The sequence below is a fragment of the Triturus cristatus genome, chromosome 2_2 (assembly GCF_964204655.1).
Source record: "Triturus cristatus chromosome 2_2, aTriCri1.1, whole genome shotgun sequence".
NCBI lineage: Eukaryota > Metazoa > Chordata > Amphibia > Caudata > Salamandridae > Triturus > Triturus cristatus.
Window position 1 is genome coordinate 65,090,179 of NC_140582.1, and position 26,869 is coordinate 65,117,047.

At 46.4% G+C, this 26,869-nt stretch overlaps 1 protein-coding gene across 3 annotated transcripts in view; it reads left to right on the forward strand.

Moving 5' to 3' along the window:
• Positions 1-26,869, forward strand: part of LOC146861849 (low-density lipoprotein receptor-related protein 2-like) — an 837,432-nt gene that overhangs the window by 2,041 nt on the left and 808,522 nt on the right. The gene's annotated exons all lie outside the window — the stretch shown is intronic.

Genomic DNA, 26,869 nt, shown 5'->3' on the forward strand with positions numbered 1-26,869 from the left:
TCTTCCCCAGTGACCATTGTTAGTGATCGAAGAGGCCGGGTGATTGTCATGACCTCCGAAAGAGAGACTTTATGGTTACTATAAATGGAATGTCATTATGGCCTATTAAACCATATAGTAAAACGGGTTTTGGACAGTGTGCCTCCTGATTTGAATTATTTTCAAGATTCTATCAAACGTGGTGTTCACAGAAAGAGGAATGTGAAGGAAAGTAATTGCACAGATAGTTTGGCCAAGCTGAGATTGGAACCAAGGTCTCTGGGTCAGGTCAACACACTTTTGCACTGGATGCCACTAAAGCTTCTGACTGGCCTGGACATCTTATGCAAGTGAATTCAAAATATCCTTGTTTTTTCATAAAACAGGGCAACAGGTGTGAACTCACTTTCATAAAGTCCTATTAAGTTCTGAACAAATATTTTACACTTTGCCTGTAACTTAAGCATAACTGCTTTTGAGTCAAGCTGCCAGAGTGTTAGGCAGTTATTTGTTTTTTTAGTGACTTTTGTGCTTCACTCGCACAATGATTGTGATTATTCTTTAAATTGGATTCTCACCCTCTCCAACATTAATCCAGTTTCTTACAACATTTTTGCAATTACCCTCTCTGCAAGCCTGCTTAACTTCAAAGTGCTTTTCTCTCATTGACATGTAATTCGGGTCACTTTTTCCAGTGCTTGATTAAACTCAACTTGGAGCGCTTAATGTTGCAAATATGTTGGTCATTTATTTTACATTACAACCATTCTGTTTAGTTGCCTCACATTTACCTCAATTTCTACCTTCTGCTTATGTTTCACTAAGTGTGGGCTTGCAAGGTTGTATGAGTTAATACAATGGGTAGAAATTGCACATTTGATATCTTGTCGATAAACCCTCAAACACCCACACACATTAAGAAAATTCGTATTGTGCTGAAGATACTGCAGGTTGGACTGGACGTTGAAGGTGTGTATTAACACAATCTAGCACGTCACACTGGAGGACTTGCACTGTTTTACTGTAGCAATTTGATTCTGACCTGGGTTTTTTGTTCACTTTTTATTTTTTGTTGCAGTTTTAGGAGAAGGCCAGCTTAGTTGGAAGGTCTGTCAAACTGTCCCCTGCTAACAAATGTAATCCCTGTGATGTTAGACCAAGATTGTCACACTTCAGCTTGCTGATACTTGAGAATGATATTCCCTTGTATGATTTTTTTTTTTTCTCGGTGCAATTCATCCAGTAAAGGAATTAAATAAAAAGCCTTTCAGATGCCTTAGTCTTCATTTTCTCTCAAATCTGCTCATGGTGTTGGCATGTGTTCAGTGTTTCGGCGAAGCTGCCCCCTTATTCCCAGTAAGGGAATAACACTACAACTTGGTGTTAACGGAGTGGCCTCAGTGGTCCACATTGTTTAGAGCATCAGCTGTTCCTGGCCCCCAGGTATCTATCAAGTCCGAGGTAAGCAGAGAAAGTGGTGATGTACCCCGTTATGTGGGGAGGTGATCTAAGTGCCCTACCGCTTACCAAAAGACATAAATAACACAAATGTGCAAAAGAAACAAACACTAAATCACTGGCATGCATTGCACTAAAGAACAAGTTAGTTACCGTCGGTAATGATATAGCTGTAAGAAACATAGGTTAGTTATAGATTCCTTACCGTAGAATTTCTCCCAGGCGTCAGAGTGGATCCAGAAAGTATTTAGTCAGCAGTACCCCTGCGTGTCGAAAGGTGGCATCTGTCGGCTCCGCGTTAGTCGTGGTTGCCGGGATGAAGTTGCAGTAGCTACTTAGACGCCACCCTCATGCACTGACGTCAGTTCTGTACACAACTTTCCACATCAGAAGTGCAGAGCCATTTAAGAAACTGACCACTGGTGCAATAAACTAGGGCCCTGAAAGGAAGTCCTTAACCCTCGAAGTCAGTTCGTAGAATGAGGATGATGGATGGGGCGGTAAGGAATCTATAACCTATGTTTCTTACAGAATATCGTTACCAAAGGTAAGTAACTCTTTCATCTGAAAAAGTTAGATTCCTTACCTTAGAATAGATACCCCAGCAATACCAACCCCAGAGGTGGGTCTGCAAACTAAGCTCACACCAGGAAGTCCTGGAGAACAGAACAGCCAAAGAAGTCTCCCCGGACTTGGCTGTCCAGGCAGCAGCCATGGCCCATATAGGGCTTGCCACCGGGTGGGGGGGGGGGGGGAGGGGGAGGGGCAGGGTGGGGGCCTGTAAAATGCAGCATACGGGCGATTTCAGGTAACTAAAAAAATAAATAAAATGAATTTCGTTGTGCGCGCTGCATAGCCAAATGCGATGCAGCGTGCGCAACAAAATTTGTTTAATTTTTTTTGTTACTCACCTGAAATCGTCCGTATGGTGCATTTTACAACCCCACCCCCCCACCCTGCCCCTCCCCACGTCACCGCGCGGTGGCACACCCTATACAGGCTGTGGCTGCCAGGTAGCAGGTCTTGTGAAGTCAGAAAAGGAGGCTTAGAAGAAAGTGCCTGGAGCTCACTCACCCTGCACGCAGAAGTGATGGCCACCAGAAAAGCAATTTTTAAGGTCAGAAGCCTGAGAGGACAGTTATATAGCGGCTCAAAGGAAGCGCACTTTAGATATGTAAGAACCAAGTTCAAGTCCAACTGGGGCATTACGAAGTGAACAGGAGGAAAAAGATGAGTAATGGCCTTAAGGAAGCGATTTATAACGGGGGCCTTGAAAAGAGAAGGCTGACAAGGAAGCCTATGGAAGGCTGAAATGGCCGAGAGGTAGTCCTTTAGAGTGCCCAGAGCAGAGCCCTGCTGGGCCAAAGAAAGGAGAAACAAGAGAACCTCAGAAAGAGGGGTGGAGAGGGGGGTCCACAGCCTTTGTTGTGCACCATGCCACAAATTTGTTCAATCTGCAGGCGTATACTGTCTTAGTGGAGGGACGCGTGGCAGCCAAGGTAACATCGCAGACTTCGAGATGTAGGGCAAACAATGTCAACTGCCACTGCTCAATCTCCACGCAAGAAGGTGGAGGCTGAACAGGTTCGGGTGAAGGCCTGTCCCCTGCTGCTGTGACAGTAGATCCTCCCGAAGAGGCAGTCTGATCAGAGCATCGATGGCCATGTGTAGCAGTTCGGGTTACCAGACTCTTCGTGCCCAATCTGGAGCCACAAGAATGATTTGGGTCCGGTCGCGCTTGATCTTCAGCACTCTGGGCAGAAGTGGTATAGGTGGAAAGGCGTATAGTAGACCGCAACTCCATTCGTGACGAAAAGCATCTCCTAGCGAGTGCCGCCTTGGAAATTCCAACGCACAGAATTTGACATTGTGCATTCTCTTCTGTGGCAAATAGATCCAAGGCTCTCCCCACTATCGAAAGACCTTGCACCACCTGAGTGAAGACGCCATTCGTGATCCATCATGCACCTGCGGCTGAGTTAATTTGCTCTGGTGTTCAAGGAACCTGCCAGGTGTTGACCCACCAGGGATATGCCCTGATGTTCCAGCCATGTCCAGAGGTGGAGGGCCTCCTGACATAAGGTCCACAACCCCACCTTGACTTGTTTGTTGCAGTACCACATGGTGGTGGTGTTGTCCGTGAACACCTGCACTACTCTTCCCTGGACAGAGGGAAGGAATGTTTTGAGAGCCAGACTTATCACCCGAATCTCCAGAATGTTGATGTGGAGCTTGGTCTCTGCCGAAGACCAGAGGCCTCTGATCTCCGCCTCCCCCTTGTGGCTGCTCCATCCCAGAAGTAATGCATCGGTCACCACTGTGAATTCCGGTTGGGGAAGGGAGAGGGATCTGCTGTCGACCCAATCCTGGTTTGTTAGCCACCACTGCAATTGGTGTGCAGTGCCCTCCGAGATCTGGATGCAATCGGACAGGTTCCCCAGATGTTGAGCCCACTGGAACTTCAGGTCCCAATGCAGAGCCTGAAAATGCCATATGGCATGGTCCACCAGAAGGATGCAGAAAGCCATCAGGCCCAGTAGCCTGAGGGTCAGCCTGCCTGAAACCCGGGATAGATGCTGAAAGATCGGAGTCATAGCCAGAATAGCCCGGACTTGCTGTTCAGGAGGATAGACCTGAAACTGTTGTGTCAAGAACCACTCCGATGAAGAGGCGCTTCTGAGAGGTAGTCGGGTGTAACCTCGGCAGGTTGATGGGGAATCCCAGCAAATACTGGACTTTGGCCATAGTCTGGAGGTGGGAGACGACAGCCTGGGGTGAGCCTGCCTTCAACAGCCAGTCATTGAGATAGGGGAAGACTGGAACCCCTGATCTGCAGATGAGCTACGACCACCGCCATAACTTTTGTGAACACCTGAGGGGCAGTGGTAAGGCCAAAGGGGAGCATGGTAAACTGAAAATGCTTGTGGCCTACCATGAACCGCAGGTAACGCTGGTGGGTTGGCAGGACGGGGATGTGAAAATAGGCGTCCTGCAAGTCCAATGCTATCATCCAGTCTCCAGGGTCGAGGGCAGACAGGACATGAGTGAGCGTCAACATTTTGAACTTCTCCTTCCGGAGGAAGCGGTTTACGTTCCTGAGATCCAAGATAGGACGCAGGCCTTTGATCTTCTTGGGCACCAGAAAGTAATGGGAATAGCAACCATGATCTACTTCTGGGACAGAAACACGCTCGATGGCTCCCTTGGCAAAGGGTGCCGAAACTTCCTATTGGAGAAGGAACAGGTGATTCTCTGACATGCAATGGTACTGAGGTAGCATGGATGGAGGGGTAGTGTAGAAGGGGCCAGAGTAGCCCCTTAGGACTATTGCAAAACCCACCTGTTTGACGTGATGGTGCACCAGTGGGGGAGGTGATGGCGAATCCTGCCACCCACTGGCGTTTGGTGGCCTTGAAAGGTCTGACTAGGAGGTTTGCTGCAGAGGGGGCTGTGGTGGACTGGCCCACCCACTGGTCTCAGAACCATGGCGGTGGTTCCCACATCCTGGCCGCGCAGGGGCTGAACAGCTTGAGCTGGCCTGTGGCTCTGGGCGGTACAGTGCATGGCACCCCTTCCGTAGCCATGAAAGGGGCGAAAGGCAGGGTGGGAGGTGGAGAGACCCAAGAACCTGGCCGTAGCCCTGGAGTCCTTAAAGCGCTCCAGCGCATGGTCTGCCTTGTCGCCGAATAGGCAACTGCCATCAAAGGGCCTGTCCATAAGAGTGGATTGGACATCCCATGAAAAACCAGTCAACCTCAACCAGGCGTAGCGTCAAAGGGCTACTGACATGAAAATCGTCCTGCCTAGTGAGTCGGCAGTATCCAGCCCACAGTGGATGTTGAACTTCGCTGCGTCTTTCCCTTTGGTAACTGCATGGGAGAGTTTGGCCTGGGCCTCATCCAGGCACTGATGCAGCACTTGCGCCACCATATCCCACAAAGAGTGGGTGTAACGGCCCAAAAGACGTGGTGTTTACCAACCACAGTCCCAAGCTGGAGGAAGGAAACCTCTTCTCAAGATGGTCCAGCTTTTTGGATTCCCTATCAGGTGGTGCGTTAGGGAATGCGCTTTTGGTGGTGGAGGCTTGGACCACCAAGCTCTCAGGGGTGGGGTGTTGGGAGAGGAAAGTGGGGTCACCTGGAGCCAGGCAGTGGCGTCTGGCAACCATCCTATCCACAGGAGCCCCTGTGTTGGGACTGGACCAGGTGCCCAAAAGGGTGACGGTGAGGGCTTAATTGAACGGTAGCAGGAGCTTGCTGCCGGTTGAAGCACCTCTGTCAAGTTAGTCTTGACTGTTACTGTAGGTAGCTCAAGTTTGAGAGCCTCTGCCACCCTACCCAACACCACAGCACAAGAAGCTACCTCCTCCATAGCCACGGTAGGAGGAGACAACATGCCAAGGTCTGGTGATTTATCCAGACCACTGGCTTCCTCCAGTTCCTCTTCCCCAGTCCGGTTCATAGCCCAACTGGTCAGTTAGAGGGTCTCCACACCCCTCCCAGTCCTCCTCACCCTCCTGGCTGCCAATCTGGTCTCTGAGCCAGGGTAGAGCAGGGGCACAAGTACCAGTTGGTGCCAGATCCAGTGTCTGTAGACGCTGGTCCGCCTCCGTGTTTACCTCGAGGTGGAGGCCGGGGTCGATGCTGGCTGGGGATGCAACCGGTGTCCGCTGCGGATGTGGTGCCAGTGGATGCGGCGCCAGGGGAGGTGTAATGAGGTCGACTGGTGCCGATCCGGATCCAAGGGGACCATGTGGTGCCAGTTCCACTGGCGTCAAAGGCCCAGGGCCCCCAGGTGAATCTGCAGGGCCCGAAGGAGCACCAGCGGAGTCTGGCTGCCCAAAGATGGCATGCATCGCTTCATAAAATTGGAGAAGTTGGACAGGGGCGGCTCTGGGTCCCGGGAAGGGAGGGAAACCTGGAGTCGACCCTTTGGGCTCCTCACGTGGAGCCATGGGAGGGGCACCACCTGCATCCATTGTCGGCCGACTGACGGGAAGAAGTCTAATAGTGACCATGCTTCTTCGACTTCTTGTGCTTCGACTTACCTAACCTCGAGTGCGAAGACTTGGAAGAAGAATGATGACTTCGCGACTGGTCCCTTGACGACCTCTGGGACCTCAAATGGTGTGGAGCCGACAGCCGGGCCTCGAAGGTTTTGGGACAGCTCCCGCAAAGACTTTGGATTCATGGTCCGCCAGTCGAAGCACGACTTCGGGTCATGGTCACGCTCCAAGCAAAACAGGCACATGCAGTGTGAATCAGTCAGTCGGCTACAGCAACCGCAAGCCTTAAAGCTGGGCATCCCTGATGTGCACCAGGAGTTGAAGACTCAAACTGTGTCAACAAAAGTCGGCAAAAAGTCAAAGTGACTGGAGGTGCTGCTCTCTGCGGATCTGCTGTGGCTGGTGTGGAAAAAGAAAGAACTGACGCCAGCGTGTGAGGGCGGAGTCTATGTAGCTACCACAACGTCATCCCGGTGACCACGACGCCAACGACTAATGCGGAGCTGACCGAAGCCACCTTTTGACGTGCAGGGGCACTGCTGACTAAAGTTTCGTATCCAGTCTGATGCCTGGCGGTAATTCTAAGGTAAATCTATAACTGTTTCTTTCGGATATAAATGTTACATACCTGGGCTGCATCCTCTGTCATTTGCAGTCTATGACCTTGGACACGAGTGGAAGAGCTAACTTCCCTAAACAATTCAGATGCTTCTCTCATGCTGTTAACCAGCATGAGAGCAGTGTCTGGATTGGATGGAGCGGGCTGGCTAGGCTCTCAATTAGGCCTGTTTAGTGTCCACCGGGTTGTCTGACAACTGGGTGGTGAGTTTGAGTGCACGTCCGTTTGGCTGGCGCACGACAGCTGTCCAAACTGACTTGCGCACTTTCCAGGATCTGGTCAGCCACTGCAGCAGAAGTCATGACCCTCCTATCTCCCAGCTCCAGGGCAGGCTGATGGCAGTGGCGCACCTTCTGAGAAATAAAAAGGCAATTAAATCTTCATTGCCATTTTATTGTTCACATTGATTTAGTGCAGCTGGCGGGGGGCAACGCTCCCACTCCCTCATGAAGAAACTACTTCTGGATGTACCGGCTAGCTGTGTTGAGCTCCAGCTGGTGGCGCCAAGTATTCAGATATGGCTTAAAGAATCACAAGCATCCTTTAGTTTGCCTATTATGACGTCCATTGTGGAACCGGATTGTAGAACCCATCACTGTATTATGGCCCCCATTTGCTTTGACTTTGGAGCAAACACTGTGGAAGTCACCTATGGGTTGGGGCAAGATACCCTTTCAATCAATATTTGCAGTACCAATTTTCAAAGCTCTTCCTAAGTCAGCATGCAGGGATGGAATTGCACCCACTGGTGCCTGAGGGTCTGTTGGCAGTCAATGTGCAGTTTGGCCATTGTACCTTTCAGGCTACAAGCCCTCTGAACAGTTGAAGTCTTGGAGTAGTGTATTCACTTGGCAAAGAACTCAAGCCCTAGATCTTCAGCTTGATTTTGGACATTGTCCTTTATTCCTACCTTCATCACTCCTGCGAGGGAGCGCGGCCTGTTCCCTTCCTACACGATCTTCATCTGTGTGGGTGCAAGGGGTGGTTTAGGGTTTTATTTACAGTATTCCTGAAAGACCATGACATTGGCAGACACCCCTTTGTTGAACAGGGGTTGGCTAGCCACTTCTGTTTGGCGCCTCACTTAAGGGGGAGGGTTTTATCTTCCCCCTTCCTCTGTGGTTTGCGTATGACATTAAGTCTTTGTTGTACTCCTTGTAGTCTTCAGTGTTATATGGTAGCCTGTTCTTGTGCACTCAGGTGGATCGTCTGAGCATTAATGGCCTCCAGGCCGGGCCAATGCATGTCTGCTTTTGCGTCTCCACCTTGTCCCTATTCTGACATACCTGGGCAAAAAAGGTTGTTTTCCCCTTACTTGGAGCATGTCTTGCTCTGTTCTCACCTGAAATCTAGGTGGTTAGGGTCTAGATCGCAGTTTCGGCACCCGTTGTGGATGGGGTACTGGGTCCTTGCTGGTGGTTCCGAGGCTGTCTCCCAAGGTGGCTCAGCTGTCTTTAACGTGACTTGCTAGTTTGAATGGGGTTAGGTGAGCAGAGACCTTTGTTAGGATTGTTTCCAACTCCTTGTCCTCACTGTTCGGCATTTTGTTCAACCATGCAATATGGCCATCCTCTTGCCTGACACCCGGCTGACATGGGATCAGGTATTTCAGTACTGATGAACTACACCCCTGTGTCCTCACCTTTTTTTAATCATTGTGGTGGGGGAAGTTAGTCAGCCATGTCCCTCTGCCACTTGTTTTATCTTCCTGATGCTGGTCTAGGACATGGTTGTCAGTTCTGCCTTCCTGTGGTGCTTTACATGCCACATGTGGTGTCACTTGTGATGCAGCAGTAAACTCTTGTTCCTATGCACTATTTTTGGAGGTATTGTTTCAGCCTCTTCTGGCAGATTTCTCATGTTTCCCCTTTTTTAGGGTTTCTTTTCCTTGGTTGGAGGTAGGTGTTAAAGCACTGGTTGGTCCTGCTGCACACTTTGTGACTCCCCACACGTGTGGGCAATGCAGCTTGTGCTGGGCAGAGCCTCTGTCTGCGCCGATCAGGGCCTGCGCTGGTGGCATTCATCAGTAGATGGTGTATTGCTCCTTCTGACCCAGCTGCTCCAAGAAACCTTTCCAGACCACTCTTTGCCACTGACTGTCCCTGAATGTCCCTGAACAATCTGCTTGGTGATGCTTGAGGAAGGGGCCTGGCTCAAGCCAGGTGGGTAACAGACCACTGTATAGTGCTACCATCCTTCGTTTTACTGTGATTGGTCCTAGAAAAAGGTCATGCCGAACTGGCACACCTTCATGCTGCAGAAGGTCAAGGCAGCACCAGTTGCAGTGAGTCAATGGGATTGGCTCCATCCTAGTTGCCAGAGTAGCCCATTGGCCATGCCCCTCATCCCTGGTCTGGAATGACCATGCTACACCTCAGTGGCAGTCGGAGTGGCCCCAGGCTGTCCACATCCAGTTTTTTAACCGCTCGGCCGCACCCAGCTTTGAAGGATTGTGTAACGCTGACCCTCAGCATGTAGGAGCTGGCTGGCTATCTACACTGTGCCCCAGTAACAGTGCAGAACCTCTGTTACAACTGACCTATTATAAAGAAACTTGTAGGTTCTGTCAGAACTATTTTAGGAAATCTGGGTTTCTTTGTTAAACTTAGTATTTTTAGTTTATTGTGCTGTTCCTTTGCTAGTATAAAATCTCCAGAAGAACAGAGGGAAAAGAGGAATTTTCATGGTCCAGCACACCTCCTCCAATTCGTAATTATTCAGTGAGCAGTTCCGTAGCTTGGGTCCTCTCTTCCAAGGTAAGGTTGTAGGACCACTTCAAGGTCACAGGAGACTCCCTTTACAGATGTGTAGACCCTCACTCACTGAATTGGCATTGCCCAATGAGCCCCTCGAAGGGGCTCTTTTTCGGAGAACTTGTCTCTGCCAGATGTTCAGTAAGTAACCTTGCCACTGGCAGTTGCCCTTGACGCTGCATTGGAGGCTTCTAGTAGTAGATTAGACTAGTTACCTGATTAAAATGATCTAAGGACCACAAAATCACCTTCATTCTGCATGGGTGCTCTTGTTCAGGGTTAAACAGATGGAACTTGCAAAGTTTTAATAATATTGGGTTTCATTATAGTCTTCACATGCCTACTCGTGCAGTGGTAATTCACCAGGACCAAAGAGATGTAACCTAATCTACTAGGGTGGTGTTACACCTGGCATCTTTTGGCATGTTGCCCTGTCTTTTTGCTTTCTGACCTCCAGTTTTTGATGGTTTGCTGGACTTCGTTTTTTTTTTTTTTTGCTGATTTACTGTCTCTGCTAAGGTGCAAGTGCTCCTACTGTAAAATGTTACGATTTGGTTTTTCCATGATTGGCATAATTGATTTACTGGTAAGTCCCTAGTAAAGTGCACTGCGTGTGTCCAGGGCCAGCAGGTCAAATGCTACTAGTGGGCCTGCAGCACTGACTGTGCCACCCACAAGTCTTTCAAGTCTCAGACCTGTCACTGCAGTGTCTGCATGCAGTTCTAAACTGCCATGCCGACCTGGCAAGTGCCCAGACTTGCCAAGTCTAACCCTTCCCTTTTATAACATGACACCCCTAACGTAGGCCCAAAGTAGCTCCATGGGCAGGGTGGAGTGTATGTGAAAGGACATGTGCTGGTGTATTTTTCATGTCCTGATAGTGAAATACTATGCATTTCGTTTTTCTCTATTGAAAGGTTGACTTTCCCATAGGTGATCATTGGAGCTGCCTTGTAACATTTTAAAAGTCTAACTTTTAAATTGGGGAAAAGCTAGAGAAATGGAGTTTAGGTTCCCTGAGCTCAGAATTTAATATCCAGTCTTGTAATAAAGGTGTTTTTAAACTGTGCGTTTGAAAATTCCACTTTTAGAAAGTGGTGTCAGAGAGGGGGAAACCCTACGATTATAAGGGACCAAGGGTACTGATGTATTTTTGGGAACAAGGGTCCCTTAACAAAGATAGAAAAGTAATCACCATTGATACAGTAATAAATACCATGAATATTTCTGATAATCTTAAAGTATTTATTTTCAACACATAAATTCAACCAAAAAATATGCAAATTACCCCCCTGAGTAATTTCAAGGAACACAAAACGGCTGTGTATAAAATGACAAGACAAAACCTATAAACACATGCAGGCAAAATAATAAACAGTGACTAACATTTGTATATTAGACTCAAGTCACTTAATACAAAAAACAAAACACTACTGCACCCAGAGAAAATAATTCCAAACATTGTTTTAATCGGTCAGTGACTGCGTTTCAATCCCCTGATATGGTACCAATTGGTGTATTACATTAAACATGTATGTTATTACAGATTGTTGTAAAAAAACATAACGGGTCACTTCTAGATCGTGCCTGTGGAAAATTCTTTGCAATTAAGAACCACCTGAAATAAAAAAGGAAGCAAAGAAAAAAGATGACAAATGAGTTCAAATACACTATATAGGCCAAACATCATGATGGGCGCTGCAGGATGTGTTCTGGATTCCAATAGAATTCAGTCTAGGAAAATCAGGCATGTATTGGGAAAACAAGACCAACATCCTGTCTGTGCGTTAACAATCAATGTTACAAGTGATTCATGGGATCCGATTTCAGGGCATGGAAATAATTGAGCAATTATACCTTAGTCGGTAATAATATCCAGTGCACGCAAGTGTGGCTGTGTGAGGTAATCCCAAGGAGAAGACCATATAGCAATGAAGCCACTGATATACGAGGGTGGCAAGGCATCAAGTACAGATTAGTGAAAGAACAAGCATTGGCATGGCCAATAGGTCTCGCCTTTGGGACCTTATAAGTGCTTAGCTATGCAGCATATAATCCTGGGTAGTGTGCAGCCAGAGATTGAATAGCGATACAATTACTATTTTTGCTATTTCCAAAGCCTGTTTAGAAAGTAGGATTTTCCTTGCAACACATTTGTATGTATTTTTGCACATGTATGGGTTGGCTAGAATGCACATGGTATCTATTATATTGGTTCTAATATAGTTAGTGGTTAGACTGACAGCTTTTAGAAAGTTATACCAACACAAATATGGTTTCAAATCATTTGTCACTGATGTGGCAGAAATGTCACTGCCCAATATTACCAACACTGACGTGATGATAACTCTTATTGATAAGAATATGAAGGGACTTTGGATCCCTGTAAGATATTCGCTACACGGAAGGGTCACAGTGGCATATTGGCAACCATGTGGGGGGGCTCATTGACATACCAGCACATACTTGCAAGGGGTAATCACTAGACCAAGTATATAACCAGGGCAATATAAAGGCCCACTGAAGACGCATGTAATTGCATATTAACCTGCACAGGACACACTGCAAACGTGGCCTCCGTTGTCTTTACCTGGGAAGGATGACGCACAGTGATGACCTCCCAGAGACTTCTTCCAGCAAACATAAGGCTGGCACATACGGAAGGCATGCTGACATTTTTCCCATCAACACAGCTGTACATTAACACACGCCCTAGGACTGCTCTTCTCAGAAATGGCAAATAGTGGTATTATAAGAATGAGGGAGGGGGTCAGCACATGGAGGGGAGAGCAGGTGAAGGGGGGCACACACAGACATGCAGAACAGGTTATGAAGCCAACAGCTGGAATTGTAAAAGTACAACATAAATGTGACCTGGGAGATTGGGGTCTTATTTGCAGTGGGTGGCACGGGGAGGGCGGTGTGACAGGGTAGGGAAGGCTTTGGTGGGCCACAGGGTAAAACGGGGTCATTGTACTTTGCATGGGGTAAAGGAGACTCCAGTATGATGGTAGGTATGTTTCCTGAATAAATGTTCATGTCCACAGGCATGGATCCCACAACCAGCCTCGTACAGTCAGCAGGAACTGACTTAACTGATGCAGAAGCAACGCTAGCAAAGCTCTTACATATTTATAAGCACCGGTTTACTGGAGATGTTATGCAATATGCGATAAAGCGTACAAAACAAAAAAAATGAAATGAGACTAAATTGAAATGCACACTCCCAGGCTCGTTCTATTGGAGGCGGGTTACAAGGAGACAATGGGCATCCTGCAGTCTGCTCTTTGGGACACAAAGATGTACCACCTGACATGGCAGCCAGCTGCAGACTCATAGGTGGTAATTAAGAGGTTTGCGTACTAGTCCTGAACAATGCGTGTGTCACAAGAACCCGCTGCCTAGGTAGCACTAATGACTATCCCACTGTCTTTTAGACAGTGCCGTCTCGCCGCAGGAGAATACATCATGAATATTCATACTTCATTTGTTGGTAAGGTCCTAAAAGCAGCCCCATCTTCTCCGCATTCGCAGTTCATCACCAGAAAACCGTCATCTGGGCATTAAAGCAACAACTGTAAAAACACAACGATCAGCAGCTAATATCGACAATATTTTCATTTTATTCTCATTTCCTTCTGTCTGTAATTTAACGTTTGTGTGCTGCGTAAAGGTAGCTATTAAATCAAAAGCGGGCTGAAGATAGCACACACACGCTTCCCTGCCCCACACGAGCATCTGATCGTTTCAGAAAGTAAAGTTATCTCTGCAGAACATCTTTGTAAAAAGAGACAAACACCTGAAGGCACTCCCACCTCCCCCTGCCTTTTGTGTACAGCGAAGTACAGCCTGCGAGCCGAGTGTCTGCACTTCAGCACCCAGGGATAAGGCGGATTCTTCCAAAGTATACATTAAGGGAGAGTCCGGAATGGTCTTCCAAGTTATTATAGGACGCAAGCTAAAGCACAGCAAGCAGTGGATGCCAAAGAATATGGAGAGATTGGCGAAAAAGAAAAAAATAGATATCCCAAACAAAACAAGTGCATCCGCTAAAGTGAAGGCGACCGCACTGTGTCCAATTAGTAACATGATCCACGACAAGGGAGGAATGCAGCTGGCACCCTGCACGCCGCTGCTTGCCCCGAGACCCAAAGGCCATGGGAGTGAATGTTTACAGAATGTGGGACATGCACCCGCCTTTGGCCAATTGTGTGCTTTCATTTTTGAAAGCCACACGCAAAGGCCAATAGAATGTGTGGAAAATAAAAAGCCACATGCACAAGTTTTGCGAAGTCTGGAGTGATTCCAAGAGGCCCTCTCCTAGAGCAGCGCATGGGCGCTGCGCTAGCCTCAGCCTAAAAGGGGCTTATTTAAGTATTTTCTATGACTTTAATTTAAAGAAAATATAGTGAAAATAAACCATAAAACACCTATTGTCACTGCGGTCGAATCGCCAACGAAATATGGGTAAGAGAACGTCTAGTATAAAGCAACAAACTCCTGTGTGCGGGAGAATAGATATCTATGAAAACTGGGTTCTAACAAGCGTTTGAATCCGTAATACACAAATTAGATTTATGGTAAAACCTTAGTGAGGCAAGCAGTCCCAATCGAGGGCACGTCAGAGGCGTTCTGTGCCATCAGCGGTAGGAATGCAGGCTTATGCGCAGCAGACGTGATGGAAATAGGACAAGCGGGTAGGTAGAAAAGGTGACTGCTCAAATTAGCTTGACAGCAGTGGCCATCATGGAAGAATTGTTTTGAAGGCCTTAAAGTTGCAGAAATATTTGGTGAGCACAAATGAAGGTAGATAAAGGAAGGGAAAGAACAAAATGGAAGAAATCTTCAAATGTTTTCAAACTTTCTGATTATCAATTAACAAAATGAACGTGGTTTTTAAACATCCTAACATATTAAACATAGAAGTTGGTCTATTTTTAGAGAAAAGGTCTACCACTGCAGGAAATAAAAGGAAAGTAGTATACAGGTATCAGATTTGAGTGGTCCAGTCCTCAATCCGATTGAGCTCCTTCTGAAAGCGGTCTGTCCTCTGGATCCACTTTAGTTCTGTTGAGAATGGTGTAAATTTAACCCCTTTGCATAGGGGTCTTTAGGATTTCCACGACCTGTCATTTGATGTTCTCGTGTCCCAACGTTTTGAAAGTGTTCCACCTGTGGTGCATTCAACTCTTTGCATCTTATTGAACTCTTGTGTTGGCAAATTCTGATGTGTTTTTTTGCATAGTTTGTCCCACATTAATCAATTTGCATGGACAAATCACATAAACACTCGATGTTGCAGTTCGAAAATTCTGTTAAAGTTCTCACTGTTATCTACAAACTCTTTTGCTTAAATTGTATATTTGCATACACTGCAACCACCACATTCGAAATACCTGACCAAGGGTGTGGAGCCCCAGAGATCGTGTAATTGGCGGGCCTTTACAGCGGGAAGTCATGTCCTAACTAGGTGCTCCTTTATTGTCTTGCCTTTTTTGAAAAGCAAATAGTGGGCGTTAAATTGATCTGTATTTAAGATATGCCAATGGCGTTTAATGTTTTTGAGTTGGAGATTGGTGAAAATATGGTACCACATACCATTTTGTCCAGGCTACTCTTGGTGTTTGGTGAGAGTATCTCACGTGGACTGTACCAGGCCCTTTTTATGGATTTAGTAATAAGTTTACGTTGATAACCCCTGGCCAGAAGTTTAGTCTTAAGCAATTCTATTTCTCTAAAAAAATAACTATTTAAAAAAGCAAATTTGGCAGATCCTCAAGAGTTGTGAATATTGGAGTCCCTCAATGCTCTGGGATAAAAGCTAGAGTATGCCAATAGTGTTGCGTTCAGGTGGTTTCTGATATAAAGTGGTGTATCTCCACCCAGCATTGTCCTTTATTAGTCAGTCTAAGAAGATGTGTTGTCTACTGAATTGAAACGTAAATGTAAGTCCTTAACAGTTAGTATTGCACCAAATTATAAATGTTGCCTGAGGGCTCATCACCCTTCCAGATGAGGAAAATATTATCTAATCTATTCTACATTAATATATTGTCAAATGGGTTTCCTTCAGTCAGAATGATTTCTCAATGTTGTCCATGAAGAGAATTTTAAAATTTGGGATGTAAACAGCCCCCATGGAAGTTTCCTTAATGTTTTGGTAGAAATGCCCTTCGAATATGAGTTCTTTCTAAGGCTTAGTTCTAGTAGATCCAAAAAGAAGTCAGACGGGACTGCATGTGGCCGTTCTGTCTATAATTTGTCTAACCCCTATCCCCTCTGCATGGGGTATATTTGTCTGTAGGCACTTTCTTGCTTAACCATCCTGTGCCTCTGCCTGCCTGTGGAATCCATGTCTTGTTTTACATTGACAGGAGCTGGTTTGCGCATTCGCTTTAGACCCTCAAAGGGAGCTGAGGTGTGCCCTGCATATTCCGATGAGCCGTCCTGGGCTAGAGTGGTGGGAGTTGTCAGTAACACCTGAATAGGCTGTGGTTGACCTGCACAATGAGGTTTCCACCCCTGTAGTGTGGCTGGACCAGGAAGGACAGAACTAGTTTTAATGAGTGAGATACTTTCTGAACAAAGACTTCAAAGGGAAAAAGGGGTACAAGTATTAGACCTAAAACCTCAGAACTTTAGAAATCTTTTGAACTAAGGGACCTGCCAAGAAGAGCTGGAAGAGCTGCCAAGAGGAGTACTGCCCCTCTGTTGTGTTGCTTTTTTGGGTTGGCCTGCAAATACTGCTTCTATCTTGGGCATTTAAAGGACTGGACTGGACTTTTTGCAACTTAGTTCCTGAGTTTTTCCAGGGGCTTGAAGTGGAGCTTGTCTCCTGTTGGAAGTCTCAGAACACCAGTTCATCTGCCAACAGCACTTAAAACTGTTTGTGCTGCAACAGAAGAAAAACCACTACAAGACCATAGACTCCGCTGCCAGCTCTGTGACCAGAAGGCCGCGGATAATCGCCCTGCTTCACAGCACAGCCCTGGTCTACCCGGAGTTGCCACCTGATACTGTTACCGAGCCGCTGCTTGCACTGACCTGTGGGCACTGCACTCCGCATCACTTCGCTTCACATCGCTGCCTGGCCTTGGACGACGCTGCTTGTACCATGGCCTCTGGACACAGCTAGTGAGGTACATGAAGCATCGCACCATTCCACACCACAGCCCTGGTCCACCAACATCTGCGCCATTGACTCCAGTATCGTCAACCACTGCTTGCACTGGGACCTGTGGAGCACTGCACGAAGAATCGCCACACTTCCCAACACAACCTTGGGTCTACCGGCAACAGCCCTTCAGCAACTATGCTGCTGCTGTGTGCACCATGGCCTGTGGAAGGCAACGAATCGCCCTGCTTCATACTACAGCCCTGGTCTCAGACTACACCGTACACAATCCCCTATCCGCTGCCTGCACTGTGACCGGTGGGCACTGCATATCTCAGTTCTTCTGCGCAGCACAGACTCCATTGACGCCTGCGCTCCTGACTTCAACCTTATGGAGCTTAATCTGGAACATGTGACTTCGAGAGCCCGACAACTTCTCCACTGACCTCTGGAACAAATGCCCACCAGGCTACTAATCGCCTGGTCCACAACACCCTGCAATTCCAAGGTACTCTTTGCTGTTCTTCTTGACACTGTAGCTATCCCGTAACTGGATTTTTGTTTACGATACCAGGTAGCCACAGACAGCGCTATCTACTCCAAGGAACAGTATTTTAAGTCTATTCTTGCAATATTCTATCTTTACTCTGTGGATTTTTATAGTCTGTCTTGTTTTACACAGATAAATATTGGATATTTTTCTAAAACCGGTGTCCTTGTGTAGTGTTCACCCTATTACTGTTATGTGCAAATGCTTTGCACATTTCCTCTGAGAGAAGCCGGACTTTTTGTGCGAAGCTGTACTTTTAGGATGAGCTCTCGAAGGAAATGCTATGAGCTAAAGCTTCCAGTACCGAAAGTGGTTCCAGTTTAAATACTTAAACCAAGGTTTTTAAAATTTAACAGGGGCATATATCATGTTAGCCGATGCCTACTGGTTATATGCAAAAACCAATGACCAAGAAAATCACATGAGTTTACAGGAGTACACTTGGGTGACCTTGCAAATTCATGTGGGTTTCATTTTAGGATGATTAAAATACACATGTATATAAGCTGGCGTGAGAATCTGCTGCATGATTGCAAACTCACTTTCCCTACAGCCCTATTCTCTCCACCTTGGCTAAAGTTTTTCTCCTGTCCTTGTCAAGAGTAAACTTTCAACCTTTTCCATCACCAGTTGGTGCGCGCCCATAAACATGTAATTTTGTGGGTGCGCATTAAAAGTTTCAAACTATTTTATGCCACTGTATGTAGAGTTGTGAAAAGGTGACCAAATTATAGCCGCCCTTGACTACAAACCCTAATGTGACAATCGGAGACTATTGTCAGTGCCCTGTTGGAGTGCTGCCATAATCTTACCTCATTGCTTCACCGCAAAAGTGACAAGTGGATTTTTTTCCAGGACAAATAACTTTATTGAGCAAAAGTCCCATGAACAATTTGATATTTCATATAATTGTACACCCCTGAAAATGGCGCCTTTATGAGCATTGGCGGGGCTGTGACTATGCTGAGTTAAGTCACCTCTTTTATTACCAGCATGCCAATGAGGCCAAATCCTCATTTGTTTCTGACACTTCCACATTCCAGAGCGCCCTTGAGTGTAAAATCGACTCTACTGAGGAGGCATTTTTGTGGGAGCCAACCTCAGAAAAGCCACTTTCCCGGAGTCCGAGAGCTCAGTCACCCTCTGTTTCAGGACCCTGCTGCTGCCATCAACTGCTCCACAGCAGTTTCTAGCAGCAGCTCTACCTGGTTTATGCAGGTCTCTGTGCATTAACTTCAATGCCACTCCACCTCCCATGAGTCGCTAAACATGGTAATCATTGTGCCAGTGTCCTTCACATGCAGAGCATGTGTGGTAAAGTGAGCTTGGCAGTAGCAGCTAGTTGCTGCCGATCAGGATTGGAATTTTGCTCGTGCCGAAGAGCACACATGCATGCAACAAACGGCATTACACGTATACTGTAGATGAATTGGCATAGTGCAGCCTGGACACCTCCATCATCTCCTTCTGTCATGGTGGGACAAGCGTTCTTGGGGAAGCTCAGCAGCAGTCCAAACCATACATGCCTTGATCATTGGTTGGTAAGAGCTTGGAGTACACCATCAGCTTGGCCCTTTATTTACTTTAACACACACTGCTGAATCCTTGACTGCATGTGGTGAATATCATGAGAGGAATCCACAGCACGTGTTCTACCAGCCATCCTGCTGATGCACATGGAATAACTTGCTATTGCGGTTTATAGATCTCTCTAAATTGAGGCATTTTGTTAGCTTACATTGGGCTTGGAGCCCCCCCCCCCCATTGTTTACCATTCGCTGGCCTCACTGTCACTCTTGTTTACTTGCTTTCTTTTTGATGGCTGGTGTTGGTTTTACCTTCCACGTCATGAGTTTGCATCCCCTTGAACATTGATGCATTATTGTCCTTATGTTTTTGTGCTTCCTTTTTAATGAAGGACGCAAGTGCATGTGTTACAGTTCTTTCACAGTGTGCGTCTGTATCCCATTCTCACATTTTCAATGTTGCTCTGTCTCGTGTGCTGCTTAGTGGCGGCTGGTGACATTTGAAAGTGATGAGGCATGAACTTTCTGGATGAGTGTCTGCTGGCGAGAGCAGCAGGCGAGCCTCAGTCATAAGGGAGGTCTGGGTTGGGGAGGTTCACCCCCTGAATTTTGAAAAAAGTCTGCAAATGGTGCATTTTCACGCAAATTTGAGAAAGCAAGATGGTTAATAAAGTAATTGTTAAAATTTAGTTATGACACTCATACAGTGGTCTATTGACTGCAATAAAGTTGTTGATGATGAATAGTGATTTCATATGGTATACGTAGCTGCTTAATCAGTTTAACCGCACAACTTCATAACCGACGTTCAGATAATAATGCGGAGTACCTCACAGATGTCTTTCTTTACACAATAAAGACACTGGCAGCGATCGTACTGGTGTGAACAGCTCCAACGCCCCTGGCTGAATTCGCGCTACATAAACTGCTAAAAATATACATTACCAGGAAGTTTTGAGAATTGCTAAAGGACATTAACACAACCTATATTAAGCTACGAGTATACTGGTTAGAATTACGATGGGAAACTATCTCCAACTTTGTTTATCAACTGGGCTCTGGATATTTTTCTTTGAGTAAAGCGGCCACAATCCGACCAGACGTCAGACTCCATTTATGTGGACTGAGTTCTCAGGCTAAATCTAATCCAAAAGGTCGTTGATACGTATGTCCACTAGATGGCAGGAGTAGCAAAATAACCCAAAATGTACAAACTTAATCTTTCTTTGCGTTAAGCAAACGTGTCGAGCTTGAAGATGTTTGTTCCCTGTATGTTTTGTATATATTCAGGACCGTCTACTTTGAGTCTGCGCTCAAGTGAAATGGAAAACAGCAGGGTGAACACCCGCACTGAGCATAGGACTTTTCTGCCTCATCCAAAACATTTTTAGTGTTCATTTCTCTCAGATTAATTAAATTCCGTCACCATGTGCAGATGTTACTGTCAGTATGCTATTCCCTTGTTGTTTTACACAGCTCCTAGAAGCCCTTTAAAGCAATACGAGTGAATGCCACATTCTAGAGCTTCACCCCGTGCCATAGAAAATACTGCAGCTCTTGACGTAACGTAAGAAAGGAGTGCCCACTCATCTAAGATACGTTCGTAAACACAGGGCCCAGAAGGGTACTGATTACGCCAACCTTCACTCCTTATTATCCCTTGCTAGATTCGATGCTGATGCTGGTCTTTTATTTGCCTGCTAAAAGTGGTAGAGGGGAGGAAAACAATTCAAGATTATACCTTCAATTTAGACATGCTCTAACCACAGACTCCGAACTTAAGTTTTGTGGATTTATTATAAGGCCAAAAATAGTTTAATATTAACACACCTCAATATCAGAGTATATAGGTACATAATCAACGCAGAGGCTACGAATATAATTCGGCACAGAAGACATAATGATTTAACTCCAAAATCAAAATGCAGCCAAGAATAGAAGCGGAGTCCAATTCTCTTTTCATTCAAGAAGAAACAAAGGTATCTTTCCCTACCCTCTTCTAAAAGTCCTACCTATCTCCCTTGTATCATATCCCAAAGGTGTCTGAATGTGTGACTTCCTAAGAAGTACTCCTGTAAAAATGGGTCTGATAGCTCAAAGCTATGGAGCTTGCTCTAAGATGCTCCTTCTCCTCCGAGAATTGGCAGAAGTATGTCTAATCTGTCCCTGCGCATCATACAAAAAGACAATGTTCAACCTACACTACATCATATGAAACTTTCCATTTCAACTCTTTTCAGTAGGCTTCCACAGCAGCTCTAATTAAATCGACTTTCCCAGTGGCCTTGGTTCCCAGACAGGCCAGACACGGAAGGTGTCCCCCCCCCCCCCTTCTCGCCTTGCAGCCATCTTCAAAGACATTCCGGGTATCTCCTTAAATCTAAGAATAACAAGGTCGAATTCCTGCACCTGCAGTAGGGTGAGAACATACTGTCTTCGAACACAAAAAGGATTCCTTTAATTCTTGAGCAGCCAAGGAGAAACGAAACTCAAAACAACTTGCAATTTAGGCCTAAAAGTTGGGTAACTTAAACTAAACACACATTACACACATTTAATTTCATCCTGCACATTATACATAAAGGAATTATATTTCTTTAATGCACACAATTCTACTTAAATGTGTTCATCACATTTCAACGATATTTTAACATGTATTAATGCATTGTGAAACACTGAAAACGATAAATACGTGTGAGTGAGTTTACATCATGTGTACTTTGCACCCATACGATTTAGAGTGCTGTAAGCGCTATATCAGTATCCATCTCAAGAGTGGGAGACCGTACCAATGGGATAGTGGCCAGATCTTGTAATCAGTTTGTGGCTCCAAGTGCGTGTAATTCCGATGAATGTTCAGGTCCTCTCTGAGTGAAGTTCGAGGAATTGAGGGCCTAGGTGGCTAACCCTTCAGGTAAAGCTTGCTAAAATGTTGTGCTACCCAGAGGATGATACATGATTGTCCCTGCTAGTAGGAAGATGGCCGAGCTTCTGGATAAAGAATATTCCTTCGCAGTTGGGTACTGCGAGTTCTGAGATCGTGCAGCTGAACACTGATGGTGGTACGACCTCCCTGTCGGTTTGTCGGTCTCTTCTGGTGATAGAACTGAGGAACTGTCGGAGTAACATCTAGCATTGTGGTCTCATGTAGCCAGGTTTACGTTGCGAAGGTGGTGTCAGGTTGTTTCTCTTTGATTAAATGTCAACAGGTCTAACTTTTTCTCTATTACCTGTGGATCTGTAGACAAGTAGAAGTGCCAGGCTAGCCTTCACACAATGGTGGTTGAAGGGGAGGTCAGGGATGTTGTGTAGGCAGAAGATTACTTGAAAGTGAGTATGCATTAATGTTTTATGGAGTGCCAACTGCTGTTCTCCCTTACCCTGTAATGCAAGAGCTTTTTTGCAGAATAGGAAAGCCCACCTTAGTCTGTCCTGGCCCATGGCGCTGTCCTGGCGCAGACTGGTGCACACCATCCTGCCTTTTGTGTGCCTTCAGCATGTCCACGCTACGAACGTCCTTAAATGATGCTACGACCGTCATTAAATGTGGCTGAAGAGCAAGTGGACGACTAGCGCGATTAAAAATGGCGCCTCTAGCTGGCTTGATCAAAATGGCGACAAATCTCCTTCTGCAATTAGAACGCTGACCAGGGAAGAGCAAAAAATACAAATTGGTGTAAAAATGTGTAAGTGCAAGAACAAGTTGCTACTTAAAGTGCAAGGTGCAGTTTTAAAGTGTCGTATAAATGGTGTGGTAGCTTTAGCACCGCCATTACAGACAACATATTTTCAATTGAAATGACTTAAATTTGCACAGGCATACTGTTTTACTGATGAAACTACACCGCGCACAAACAATGTGTAAATGTAATCACCTAGGGCATTGATTTATTTTGTTAATAAAAAATAATAGTTTCCCGCACACTTCAGAATTACCAGAAATGTGCTTCATTTTGTGCTGTACTATTCCTGACATTTGACCTTTATCTTTGCTGTCACAGCAAATGTGACAAGAGAACATAATTTTAAAGGCTCGTATTACGAATAGTGTACACTCGTGGAAGAATACATTAAACTTTCTAAGTAAGCAAGCCGGTGAGCATTCATGTCTTTGGCCCTCCACAGGGGAGCCGAAAAAAACACAGAAAACCAGCAAATGTGAGTTACAAAGCCAATGGTAAGCAATGGGCAGAATGGATTCTTGGTTCAGCTTTCTTAATGTCCCGAAGATGAGAAATCTTCACCAACCAGACCGATGCGCTGTCTGAGACTAAGACCTAACCAGCATTGGCATAGCCAATAGGTCTCGCCTTTGGGACCTTAGAAGTTTTTAGCCAGTTGATGTTATTGCACCAAGGATATTGTGCTGCATAACTAAATACTTATAAGGTCCCAAAGGCGAGACCTGTTGGCTATGTCAATGCATGTTTTTTTTAACAATAGCGATCGCTTTTGTAATCTCTTTCAGTGCCGCTTGTTACTTGAGAGAATGGAGCCGGCCCTAATCATCTTTGCCTGCCTTTATACGAGGCATCTTTAAAACAGAGGGACTTTGTTCTAATTGTGTTGGATGAAATGAAAACAGATCCGAGGAGATGAAAATAGCCCGCGCTTCCAGCAGTACACCTCAGGACAGTATTCCAACCACCTCGTTTGCACCCCAGCAGACTATTATGGAGTTCTTCTGCTTCATAACTGTTTGGGAAAATGACAAAGTAATCTACTGCTGGAAGCCCGGCCTATTTACTTGTGCAAATTTCGCATGTGTAAAATGTGTATGCTCGTATTTTTTTGTCTAAAGCTTCTGCATTAAATGGAAACTTGCAAGTGGCACAATATTTGGGCTGTATTTAAAGGACCGCAAGGGAGGAAATGGCCCCACGGAGGTGGAAGTCTGTGAATGGCGCATTGAGCTGAGATCAAAAGCTACCCCGGCCGTTTGACAGGTGTGAAACGGGATCTATGCGCATGGAAGATCCTGATTATGGTTTTTTTAAAGGGCACGTGGAGGGGGTTGGGAGCCTTCGAGGGGATGAGTCTGTATCCACTACAACACAGACCAGTGGCAACTGGGCCGACAGCATCCCCGAGGGAGGAAGTTCTGGCTGCAATGCAATCACTAATTTTCACTTCCTAATAACCTCCACTATTAGCGAAGAAGGGCCGATTAGGGGGAGAAGGTTTCTTAACTTCACCCACCTCTTTATAAAAGATTTCACAGGGCAGCCCAGGCTATCTCAACACAAATAGACTGTTTAGTAGCTCTCGCGCCAAGAAGCCTTTGGCAGATCGAGGTCTTTAGAAATAAAAAAAATTACATCTCAGTTTCTGAAAAGACACCAGGACCACTGCCTATCTTTCGGTAGCCGCGATGTGGCCGAACAAACATGTGGCGGACTTTTCCCGAGTGCCACCAACATCCGACAAGCATGCCCTGCTGTCACAACGCGACTGACTCTTCACCAATTATATCAGTGTTCCAAAAATAACCAGTCATGACCTGCGCCACCTTTGGTAGAGTGGAGGGCTCCGGGAGAAGCCGATCAGTCACTCAAGGTCATTACTAATTAGCTCCAGCCTCGTTTCCAGTTGACAGGATTGCATTCACCTGTCTTAATCCAAGAGCAAGAGAGGGACACAGGTCTCCGGGAGGAGTCGGAGAAACAGGCAGCGCGTGAGCTGATGCCCCCCCTGTCCCGTGGCAAAATGAAGGAAAAGGGCACATTTTGAAACTTGCCAATGCCGTATCGGCGCGCTGTGAGAAGCCCATCTCAGAGGAGGCCTGGGCCCTGTGCTTCGGGTGCTGCTGTCAAACTGAGTTTCTAGGCAGGGGTTCTCCTAACCAGCGACAAAGCGAGCGCACACGATCCAAAAAGGGAGGAGGGAGATGCGAGCACAGCATATGGTGACCACTTTCGCGGCCGCTTTGATGTTCTTGGTGGCTGCGCGGCTCACTGAACATCAAAGCGGCCGTGAAAGTGATCACGCAGGCTGACAAATGCACATGCCCTGTAGCTAGAGGCCTGAAAAGCCGCTAGTCTGCACTTCCAAATCCCGCTTACTGAAACTCTTGCCAGAGCAGCGCTAAAGCGCTGGCTCAGGCGAGACCTAAAAAGGTGATGCCGATTAGTCTTACCGAGCACGGTCTTCTGGTGGCTACTAGCGGTAAGGGGTGGGGATTGCAGTTTGTCCTTTAAGGGGCTGAATTATCTAGACCAGGCCTGATCTTTGACTGGTTGGTGTAAACTCGCACTACTTTGTGCCCATGTTGTGGGTGCTCCAGCTTGATGTCTGCTCCGGTACTTCCTGCTGTGAGAAGCCTCACTTTACATACTCTCTCCAGGGTAGCAGACCTCTCCTATTGGGGTGGTTACAAACACCCCACCCCGGTGAAAGGATAACATTGTGAGAGTGGAGCGGTAAGGCTCAGAATGAAAACCAGAGGTTCTAGTAAGAGTGCGTGGGGATCCCACCTCTGAAGGAGATGGCGCTGCTGAAAGACCTGGGGCGATTGGGCCCCCTCCACACTTATTACAGGAAGGCCCTGGTGCGGACTGAGATTTGGGTCTGGGTTGAAGGCACACTGCTACTAATAGATGAAATTGTTAGTTATTTCTGGCGGCCCATGATTACTAGGTCAGCATTATCTCCTCTGCAAGGGTCATTGCTCGGTATGCTTTTTATAAAAAAAATGTAATCCCTTTAGTGCAATATTTTGGGTTTTGTGAGAAAGATGCTTAAGTTCCAGAATGGTACCATAGGGTGGTGTTAGGACCAGGGTTATTGACTACAATGTTTTTCCGTTCCTGCTGCAGTACACACAGCCAACTAAGCTTAATATTCTAATTTAATTCTGTTTCTGGTAGAAACTCATTTATTGGGCACCAGATGTGGGCTTCTGGCCCATCATGGCTACAATAGGGTTGATCACTCTGGCTACATGAGCGACGCCCGAGGCATGGCAATCTTCCTCTACAAACACTTCCTATAAGAATAGCGAAGGTCCATAGTGATTAACTGGGCGTGTGTGCTTGTTGAAGGCACCGTTGATAATGATGGGTGTTTGCCTGTGTATACACACTGCCCACTCTGGCAGATTCACTTTCGGAGCAATCGGAATTTTCTACAAACGCTGGTGGGGGGGCGAATAGCAGTTATAAACCCCACCATTGACACAAGGGGATTCTTCAGTGGCCTACACCACTCGCTTTACACACGTGAGCTAGATCACTTGAGTTATCTGATATCTGCAGTCCTGCACCCTGAAATTAGGGAATATACATACTGTTTGGTTCCCTGTCACTCCTCTCTGATGCACCATTTCTTCACCCTGGCAGCAAGTATGCCTGGGTGGATTTCGCAAATTGCAGCCGACACCATTTGTGCTGATCTTCCTGCCGCTTGGGTAGACCTTTTACCCGAGCGGCAACTTGCGCTCGCCAACTGACCATTGAGCGCGAGTGGGTAAAACTGCTGCAATACAGAGTGGACTTTTCTGCACTCTGCGAGCTGTGCGGATTGCAGAGATCAAGTCCACAGAAAGATGCAGATTGGGTGATCTGGGGGGTTCTGTTTTCAGGGAAGGGGGTGGATTGTGAAGATTGAGTTCATTGTGGCTTCGTGACAAAGGGTCTGGCACATCTGCACCAGCAGACAATTGTTTTGCCCTCAACACTGGGTCTGTGACCTTAAACCATATGGGAAGCATTTAAAACTTTTTGTTGACGGATAACATGCTGTATTGCCGGAGCCAAGAAAAGACTGGTCCGATACAACCTACCTCCGGAGCACAACATCCAGACATTCGAGATGAGCATATACAGGACAGACCGGTGGTAATGCGATTAACCTTGATACAGAAACTG